Source organism: Fukomys damarensis, unplaced genomic scaffold (assembly GCF_012274545.1).
Source record: "Fukomys damarensis isolate Sample0158 unplaced genomic scaffold, DMR_v1.0_HiC HiC_scaffold_20, whole genome shotgun sequence".
Lineage (NCBI taxonomy): Eukaryota > Metazoa > Chordata > Mammalia > Rodentia > Bathyergidae > Fukomys > Fukomys damarensis.
In genome coordinates, this window is record NW_022900932.1 from 24,003,675 (window position 1) to 24,014,387 (window position 10,713).

Genomic DNA, 10,713 nt, shown 5'->3' on the forward strand with positions numbered 1-10,713 from the left:
TCTTTTCTTTCCCAATACCTCCCACTTCCCCTTCACCTTTGAAATTGTAAATAAGTATCAAAAGGCATAATAGATAATGTAAAATACTTAACATTATTGTCTCAAGGTACATCTGTTTTTCTTCAAATGACTCAAGTTGATCTTTTGCTGTTGCAGAGTAGTCTTCTATTGTGTATAAATATCACATTGTCTGTATCCATTCATATGTTTATGGATACACAGGCTGCTTAAAATTGTGCTATTATAAGCATGGGTGTACACAGATTACTATAATATGATGTCTTTAACTCTTTCTGGGAGATGCTTAGAAGGAGAAAAGCTAGATCAAATTAAATTTTTAGTTTTCATTTTTTTTAGGAATGGCTATATTGATTCCTGTAATGACTATACTGGTTTACATTCCTACCAATAATGCTAAAGGATTCCTTTTACCAGCATTTGTTATTATTTTATTTCTTGATCACAGACATTTTTTAATGCCTTTATCTAATTGTTAGTTGGACATTTTTTTTTTCATGTATGTTTAGACCATTTGTACTTCTGAGAAGTGCCTATTGATTTCACTTCCTCATTTTATGATTGGGTCTTTTATTTTGGGAGGATCCAATTATTTGAGGTCTTTGAATATTCTAGATAGTAGTCCTCTATTTGAAGAAAAGCTGTCAATTTTTTCCCATTCTGTACTTCATTCAGTTGATTATTTTCTTTGCTGTGCAGAAGTTTTTTAAATTATATGATCCAATTTGTTGATTTTTGTTTCTGTATTTTGTGCCACTGGGGTTCTCTTCAAAAAGTTTTTGCCCACATCTATATTTTCAAGAGTTTCATCTATATTTATGTTACAGAAAATTAACTGATTCTGGTTTAACATTTAGATCTTTGATCCATTTTAATTTTAATTTAATACAAGGTAAGATATATGGGTATAGATTCAGTCTTCATGTGGATAGCTTTCTCAAAATCATTTATTAGAGACTATCTTTCCACCAGTGTGCATTTGTTACTCCTTTGTCAAAAATATGATAGTTGAATATGCCTAATGTCATTTCTGCATCTTATTCTGTTTCATTGATGCACATGTCTTTTTTGTGGCATTTTCATGCTGATTTTATCACTGTAGCTTTGTAATATAACTTCCATTCTTTGTGATGTCGCTTGCCTTGCTCTTGTTACTTAGTATTGCTTTTGTTATTTTGGGTCTCTTCTGATTCTATATAAATTTTGGGTTTTTTTTTTCTAGCTCTCTGAGCTATATATTTATATTTTGATTGATTTTGCATTAAATCTTTATGTCAGTTTTGGAAGTAGGGCCATTTAGACTATATTTTTTCTGTCCAAAAATGTAGTATGTTTCAATTTACCTATATTCTCCTTGATCCCCTTTTTTTTTGTCTAGTTGATCTGCATATTTGTGATAGTGAGGTATTGAGGTTCCTCATTATGAGTATTGATGTTTATTTGATTTATTTCATATAGTAGTGTTTGTTTTACAAAGTTCAGTGTCATTAATTGGAGCACATTTTTTGTCCAATTTTTATCTCTTCCTATGCAATTGTTCCCTTAACCAATATGTATGTATTGTATTGGCTTTTTAAAATTACTTTGGATGAAAGTCTACTTTGTTTGAAAAAATTATAGTGATTGTTGTTTAGTTTGGTTTTCCTCTTGGAGGCAATATCATTTCTCGCTCTTTGATATTTCTAGTCTATCTTCCCATCAATTTAAAAGATAGTTTTATAGGATATGTCAGTCTGGATTGGGAGTTGTTTTCTTTTAGGGCTTGAAACATTTCTTTCCAAGCTTTGCTGGCCTGCAAATTTGTGTTGAGAGGCAGGCTCTTATTGTAATGGGATTGTCTTTGTAAGTGACTCATTGCTTTTCTCTATCCACTCTTAAGATTCTGCTTTGTTGAACTTCAGAGAGTTTGACTAAAATGTGTCTTGGGGAAGTTTTCTGATCGTGACTATTTTGGTTTGTATATGTCTAATTTCTAATGCCCATAGTTTTGATAGAATTTTAAAATCCTCTTAATTTGTTTAATGCTTTTTATGGTTTCTAATTTTTTTCTATACTTGACATTCATTTTTGTATTATTTTGTTTAAGTGTTTTAAATTTTTATTATGGCCTTCTATATACTTATTGATTATTTCATTTATTAGATTCATTATCTGTTTAGTTATAGCTTCTTTAAGTTGCCAAGCACCTTATGGATATGTTTTGATATCATTTTTTTATCATTTCAAATAGTTATGCTTTGTGCCTTTTGATTGCCTCCCACTCAAAGTCCTACAGATCAGCTTTGGGGGATTTGGGATTTTTTCATGTTTCTGTTTTTTGTTGGCTTGGATTTTTTGTTCTGAGATTTGTGGATTGATTATAGTGAAATTTTTTGTTGCTATTATGGAGACCTCTTTAGACAGTGTCTGGATTTTAGTGATCCATTTTCAGTGCATCTAGCTATAAACTTTGCCTTCTTATCCAAATCTCACCATATCCATTTATCTGGGTGAGGAATCTGTGATATAGTTGGCTCAGTGCCTAGTTGTCTGGGAATGGGTATTGATAATGATAGCACGACAATCCAGATATTAGTAAACAAAAGAGCAACTATGTCACCTTGACTATAATAATACAATCAACAACAATAATAGCCTCTTATTCAAAGTGGATGTTGACATAACCTAGGAACAAATAAATTATCATCCTTAGCACTATGTACTATGATTATAGTACAAACACTAAGACAAAAAAAAATTTGATATCCAATAGATATGTGCTAAATGGAACAACTTTACCTCCACTAACAATAGAACAGTATTCAACAGTAATAACATAAGCTATCTAAATATTAATAAATCTTAATGGTTGTACTATTACACATAGAGGAGTTGGGGGACTGGAGAATGAGTGAAATGAAATTTGTTTTATTAATCAATGGAAGATGAGAGGGAGTAAAGAGACATAAAGGATCTTACGTGGAGTAAAAGTAAAATAATAGATAACAATAGCAGATGTGAACAAGAAACAGAAAAAAGAAAAACCAGCAGGAACATAAAAGAAATAAGAACAATAAAAAATGAAAAGAAAAAGTTAAATGGAGAAAGAATAAAATGAATTTAAAAAAGTAAAAAACCACTACGCTCTCAAAAAAGCCAATGAAATTACAAGAAAGAGTAAGAGTCTCCTCTGTAGTTTTGAATGAGTGGCTTTCTTCCAGAGTCTGCACTCTTGGAATCCAGCAACTCACAATTTGTTCCACCTTGATTTGTGGCCTTGGAAGTGCCCTCTCTATTTCAGGGACCCCACTCACTAGGCACCCCAGACTAAGGCAACTCTTCAAGCTGAGACATGTCATTGCTCACACTGGTGAATGAGAAAGCAACCACTCCTCTGATCTTTGCTGGATGTAGGCCATATGGCACATATGGTTCAAGAAGACTCTTAGACTTAGTGGTAACACTTTCAGATCCAACATGCTTTGAAAGCCAAAACTGCAGGACCCAGTTTCTCAGAAGGAGAAGGCATGTGTTCTTCCCAGTCCGAGCTACACACCCTCTTTGTGGCTGTCTCCCTTTGCTATCTCTTACTCTATCACTATGAGAAGGTTACCTTGTAAACCCTGAAGTGGAGTTGTTCTGTAGTTGTTCTGTGGCTCAGTCTTAACTCCTTCTCAAAATGGAGCCTGATTAAACAATATGACTGACAATACAGTAAGTGCTGCACTTGGTTTCTACTCCAACTCTACGCTGCTTTGGAGGGGTCATTTTTGGAGGAAAATCATATTGTTTTTGTAGTTTGCAATATGCCCATTATTTATCCTGGAGCTGCAGACTTTCTGGTGCTTAACTTCTCTTCTGTGTGTTGGTGCCATCAATGATAAGGTTAGTTGATTAGTCAGTGTCTCTGCTATATAGTGGTGTTAGATGACAGATATTTCCATCTCAGAGTTTCCAGAGAACATAAACATTTAACATATATGGGATGATGATCAGTCTGGCTGTAAGTAGAACTTAAGCTCTTCCATCAAAGATGGCTCATCTCATACATGGCAGCTTGGCCAGTTGAACGCTGTGGAGATGCTCCAGGAGTTATCTTGGACAATCTTCCCCAAGAGGAAAAGGGAACAGGCCACAGGAGAGGGCATAGAACCTCTGAGAATATTTTAATATAGATGGATGAACTGGAAGGAGCTGCAATAGAGGTTGCACTCAGCATTCTGAGTGGAGAACCAGCCCACTTCTTTACATAGATACATTTGTTCATTCACTTTGCTCTAATTCATTGAAACTAAAAGTGGGCATTGACATGCTATAATATGAGCCTAAGTTTTGTTTTAATTTTATTTTGTTTCATTTTGGTTTTTCTTGGAGACCAGGTCTCACGGTATAGTTCAGGTGGGACTTGAACTCACTATATAGCCCAGGTTGGCCTCAAACTCACAGTGATCCTACTGCCTGAGTCTCATAAAGGATAGGATCACAGTTTTGTGGCACTACGGCCAGCTTATTTTAGTTTTTTATAGTCCCTGTTGTCCTGGATTTTGTCTTCCAGTGTGTGTGTGTGTGTGTCAGTGGGTAGGGTAAATGAGAAATATTGAAATAGATGGTGTAAATAGTATAAAAGTCAGTGACAGGACACAGAGAGAATAAGCAGATTCATTGGACAAAGGGCTTTATGAATCTCTACCTCAGTAACTAAAAAATAAAGATCTGTATACTGAGAAGATGCTGAATTGTGATTACAGATTAGAGTTTGGGTTAAATAAGGCAATTTAGATGTAATTTTCAGATAATAAATAAATAAAAAGAAAGTAATACATGCAAGACCTGAATTACAAGCCCATGCTAAATGACAAAGGGCCTAGGAGACAGTGCTCTAACCCTCTCCCATTGTAGCCATAGCCCTGACCTTTGTTCACACCTTGGCTTAGAAATGTAAGGCAATCTTGTACTGTTTGAAGTCTGGATCATGATTAATGTGTAAGTTAGTTGTTCTAGACTATATGATAAAATCTGTACCATACATAGAGACCCCAAGTTAATTGTCAAACTGTTTGCTCAGCCTGAATGTCTTGGTGGCCTTTAAAACATCCTATAGGTATCTGTTAATCATCAATGTGTGACTGCCAAGTAAGTGACTGCTGACCACCAGCTCAAATCATCAGACCTTTGTCCCCTGCCTGCAAGCTTAGAATGTTAATCCCCCTTTCTACCCCCCTGTAAAAGGACCTCAGCCCCTGAGCTGGCACCTCTCTGAGCCAGCTACTTGGTTCTGAGAGTGCCGTCTGGCCAGACTCATAAAGGTCTGTTTACCATCTAGCCTGGTGTGTTCCTTCCTGCATGACTCTTGTTCCTCCGTCGAGCTCCTGGAGCCTCGCTGGGATATAAGACTCAGCCTCGTGAAGGCCTTTTTGGCTGTTCACTCTCCTTGGAGTGGAAGTGAGACTTCAAGTCTTACAATACACTCACTTATCTTTTAATATTGATATAAAATTTCTGGCTAATAAAACATATGAGAAAAATGTTTTAAATATTAGAAATAAAATAAGTAACAAGAAAAAAGTAATGAAAATAGAGTTCCAATGCACAAGATCAATCACAATGGTAATGAAAAGATAAATAGGTTTACTGTTAAAGAAAAATCAGCTTTCTCTCCAGGGTTAGTGTGATTAGACACTCGAGCTGTTATGGAAGGAATCGGCAAGTGACACACAGAGAGGCAGCAGAATGGAAGTAAAATAAAAAAAATTTACTCCCTCCATGGGGATCGATGACACCTAATGATGGTGCCTGACCAACTCCCCCATTGGGTTACAACTCCTTATTTTATAGGGTTTTACAGCTTTGGTCTTAGTTGGATACCCAAAACATAAGAGCAAGGCAGTTGAAATTCAACCCTGATGCAGTTCTTTGTCAAGGAAGTTGCTTTTAAGATTTATTCAATTACCTACTCTAGCCAGGGGGAAGGAAACTTGTTTGATTAATGAAGCTAACAATGGTTCTTTTCACTTACAAAACTTTTGTGAGAGACTAGGTGTCTCCCATTCCAGTTAATTCTAAATTAAGCAGAGTGAGGGGCAGAAGCTATCTTATATTGTGACATTTCCTAAGTTTTCTATATTAAAGTTTTCCCTACCAGAGCAGCAGTTGGAATTAACTCCTTTACTTTTATTAAGAGGACACATACAGCACTATTTACTCAAGTAATTGGTAATGTATTTAAATTCATTTTAATTAACAACACAGAACAAGACCAAACATTATGATAATAAAATGTTTGATGTTAACCTTTGTTTAATATAAGGTTGAAAGGACTACTGTATTTATAAGGCATTTTGTCTAGAAGATGAATGGAGGGAGTAGAGAGGAAAAGAAAGGGATTTTAAAAGAATAAATAAGATGGGTTATACATAGGAAGCAACTCCCAACAAGGAATGTGATCATTATATACTACAAATACATAGAAATAAATAATAAACTATTGAAAAGTCTGGGAATTCTTTTTTTTCTTTTAAGAAATTAATATGTGTGGGACTGATGGATAAAAGGGTATACATTGCTGAAAGTGCATGTATTTTGCTTAACCTCATTATCAGTTTAACTTTACTTTTATAGGCCTTTGGCTTATACATCTGAATATTACCTCTGTCCTTATTTTTTATTTATATTCTTTTTTTATTCTTTTGATTGCTTTGATTTTTGTCAATTTTTTCTCTAAATCTAATTCAGTGAAAAATCCTCCTCTGTGAAATCAACTGTACTATAATTAAGCAAAATAAAAAACCATTGTAACTGTTTCTTTATTTTTTTCTTCTTAAAAGGAGAATAAAATCCCTCATGGAGAAATAAAATACCTATCATGAAATAGTGTTTGCATTCAAGAGTTATGTTAGAAGTATTCTATAGCATTAGGCTTATTTTATGGAATAACATTTTGAAATATAGTATATGAATACAATTGTAACAGTATCTCTTGGTTATCTCAGAAATTAGTTATTTTCTACAGTGTTTATGCAGAAAGAAGGAAGGGTCAATCCTTCCTCCTTTTATGGTCTACTCTGATAATTTACACAATTGAAGAAAATGCACAACATTCTAGGGATAATTAGATTCATCCTTTATCTGTGAGTTTTGAACTTCCATTCTATTCTGTCATTATTATTCTTATGGTGCTCTCAGTGTGTTTCAGTGTTCAATATTTTATCTGGGTGTCTAATTGCTTCATAAGTCCAACATTAGCCAATGATGTGACTAATGAAATTCCACAGTTCCTGTATGAGGAAACATCTCAAACAACAAATGGCAATATTTATTTAGAAATGCTGAATAGCATGGGTACGTGGTAATACTTATGAACATTGGAGCACAACGCTGAAGAACTATTGATTAGGGTGATTTTGCCAATAATCACCCTGCTGATTCAGTGATGAATTTGGATTTGCCCTATTAATTTGAATTCATGCTACCCTTACATATATTATGGCATCTACTCTTTAATGCATTTAATTTAATTTTACTTAGAAACTATATAATTTATTTTGGAATTTTGATCCAGAGATCTGAAGCTTAGCTGAAAACTAAGTGGAAAAAATTAGCAAACATAATTCTAATGTAGAAGAGTATCAAGAGGGCACTCATCATCCCAGAACTAATTTGAATAATACAAAACTGATGTAAAATTAGATAAGCAGAGCAATGAAATAGAGCTGACATCCAGAAAATAGGACTTACTACATGATATCAGCTGTTTAGATAAGAAAAGAAAGAATGTATCAAAAAGGAAGTGAATTTATCTTAAGTAACTTTTTTTAAGAGTAGAAAAATCTGTTGGGAAAGATACTTTCTGTCTAAGAGAAAGAAGGGGGACTGGAAAGTGGTTTACCCACCACTCCAGTTTTCAAAAATGTTTTATACAGCAAATTTATATGGTGAAGCAGGTATAAGACCCGATGGAAGTTTACAAGTGGGCATGAGGTGGGCCAGAACTACAATTAACCAATAAGATTGCAAGCACAGTCACCCAGGTAGTATAGAGCCAATGAGAAATCACAAGTTGGACAAAACTATGAACAACCAATAAGATTATGACAAGTATAGTTGCCTAGGTAATATTGATCAAATGGAGATCCAATGGCGAAACAAGTCACATAGCAAGGATTTTCAGTGGAAAGAGGTGGGTCAGGGATCAGTGGCTCAGTAGGCAGGTTCAGGCTTTAGGGGCCAGCTGACAGCATGATCTTGCTTGAGGTGAATACCACATCATCAAGGAGACATTCATGCTGAAGTTCCAGAACACAGCTGCTGGAAATAAACCAGAAGCAGTAGAGGTGACATTTGCAGATTTTGATGGGGTCCTCTATCATATTTCAAATCCTAATGGAGACAAAACAAAAGTGATATAGTATTTCTTTGAAATTCTACAAGGATCTTCAGGTATTTGTTCTGATGAACTATTAATGAGAGTCTATAGAAGGTTCTTGGTAAATCCAGAATCAAGATACAATGTCTCTTTGCTATTCAACCTTGATAATTTGCCTGCTTCCAAAGTTTCCATTGTGTATCAGGCTGGTATGTTGATGTGAAATTGTTTTACCTCCATCTTTGGGAAATATTTCCAATTCCAAGAAGAGGACAAGGAAGGAGAGAACAGGTCAGTTATTCACTATAGGGATGATGAAACCATATATGTTTAATTTAAAAGGGACAGAGTCACAGTAATCTTCAGCACAGTGTTTAAAGATTGTGAAAATGTGGTCATTGGAAAGGTATTCATGCAGTAGTTCAAAAAAGGATGCAGGGCCAGACACACAGTCCCCCAGGTTCTCTTTACCAACAGGGAACTTCCTTTGGAGCTGAAAGACACAGATGCCACTGTGGATGACATCATTGGCTACATCACCTTTGTGCTGTACCCTCAACATACCAATGCCAGTACCCAAGACAACACCATCAACCTGATCCACATTTTCCAGGACTACCTGTACTAACACATCAATACAGGCTCCACGGCCTATATTCATACACATATGCAGGCAAAAACATCTAACTTCCTCAAGGTGCTGAACCACGCTCACCCAGATGCTGAGAAAAAATAAATGAAAACAATCACAGAGAAAATGTTTTCATTCCTCTAACTCTTGGGAATGGAGGAAGAAGTGCTGGCCACTGAAGGCAGGGCTGCTTGCTGCTGGATAAGTGTGACCCTTCATGTTTCACCTCTCCAGGTTCTAAGGAATTCTCCATTTGGGTTCCATTCTGTACATGTTTGGAAAATAATCTGCAGAAATGAGCTGTGCTTGCAAGAGCTTCAAGAATTCCCAAGAATAATAATAAAAGAAGCAATTCCACTTGATCCACTTAATTCCTTTTATTTTATCTTCCTCCCTCACTCCCCTTCCCTCCCACACTCTTACCCTCTTTTCCAAGCTGTTTCATTTTGCAATATGCTACTGCTTTGGTTTTTTTGTTTTTTGTTTTTTGTTTTTTTTTGGTACTGGGGATTGAACTTGGGACTTTGTGCTTGTGAGGCAGGTGATGGAACCACTGAGCTAAATCCCCAGCCCTGCGATATGTTACTGTTAATTAGTTGGAGGCTAATGCAATCTTAACTTGTTTTCTCCTAATTATTTGAGTTCAAAACTCCTGTATATAAAAAAATATGGTTGATGTCATTAATAGAGAAACTCTTTGTATCTTAAAAAAAAAATACATCAGCCAAATTATAAGGTCAGCAGATTTGTGAGGTCAGCCAGTAAGAGTTTCCACCAGGAAGAACTAGTAATAGCCTCCCACAAAGAGGATAAGAAGAAGGTCCAGGGGACTTCAGGAAACACCATAAAAGTTGTATGGCATAGTTTAGCAGTTATGAGTTATGTTTACAAGGTTGATCTGGTGAATCCCAGTAAAAGAAGTCTAGCATACTTGTCATTAGTTCCATTTGTATGACTGCTTGGAGTTTGGCAGCCTCTAGACAAGAATAAACCAAACTTTAAAGAAAGTAGAGCATGCACAATCTAAGCATGAGCACACTAGAACAGAAGGGCAGGTTGGGGGAAAGTCACACCATATATATATATATATATATATATATATATCACAGTATGTTAGTAATGTATTTCCCACATGACTATGGAAATTATTGGGATTCCCTTTGTGAAAAAAGTCTGAAAAAAAAATTTCCAGGCATCTGCTTCTTTATTTACCAAGGGGAGTCCTGTCCAGTAGTTTTCCTAAGTCCAAGAATCTTTATTTAATTATCTTAACAAATTGTACATGACCTATGAGAGCCAGATCCTAACAAATAACTCATTATTTTTGATCAGTGAAAGATCCCTCAGTTATTATTTGTAGACAGTAATATGTACTGTATTTGTAAAACCAGTTGACATTATTTTGATCATCTGGAAGCTGGAGGAAGCATGTCTTTTTTGGGCTTTTTTTTTTTTGGTACCGGGGATTGAACTCAGGTCCTTGCGCTTCCAAGGCAGGCCACAGAACCACTGAGCTAAATCCCCGGCCCAGGAAGCATGTCTTAAATTACATTTATCTATAAGCCAACTTGAGTTATTGGCAAATATATTAAAAAGTCCAAAATGCCAAAAGAAAAGTAGCTCAAACAAAAGGCTACATGTGTTGTAAAAAGTTGAGCGCACACACACACACACACACACACACAGAAACACACACACATAAGACAACCAGAGTGCACTCAGA

The 10,713-nt window shown here is 35.5% G+C and overlaps 1 pseudogene; it reads left to right on the top strand.

Annotated features, from left to right (window-relative positions):
* The first annotated feature begins 8,232 nt into the window (after positions 1–8,232).
* On the top strand, positions 8,233–9,134 carry LOC104850823 (annotated as a pseudogene).
* Positions 9,135–10,713: the final 1,579 nt, after the last annotated feature.